Below are 270 nucleotides of genomic sequence, written 5' to 3' on the forward strand. Positions count from 1 at the left end.
AACATTTCGTCGAAACTTCCGAGGATTGGACCATCGGAAAATCCATCAAAATATTCCGAGGAAGCTCTCCCTCGGTATATTCCGAGGAGCTTTCCGACGAACAGGTGGTCCTCGGAATTTCGTCGAAAATTTGTTTCCTCGGAATTCCGTCGGAAAATTCCGAGGGATTTCCGAGGAAAAATGAATTTACGAGGAGTTATTTCCGAGGAGTTATTTTCGACGACATACTGATGATTTTTTCCCTCAGTATGTCGCTGTTTTCTTGTAGTG

The sequence above is a fragment of the Brassica oleracea genome, chromosome C3 (genome assembly GCF_000695525.1).
Source record: "Brassica oleracea var. oleracea cultivar TO1000 chromosome C3, BOL, whole genome shotgun sequence".
NCBI lineage: Eukaryota > Viridiplantae > Streptophyta > Magnoliopsida > Brassicales > Brassicaceae > Brassica > Brassica oleracea.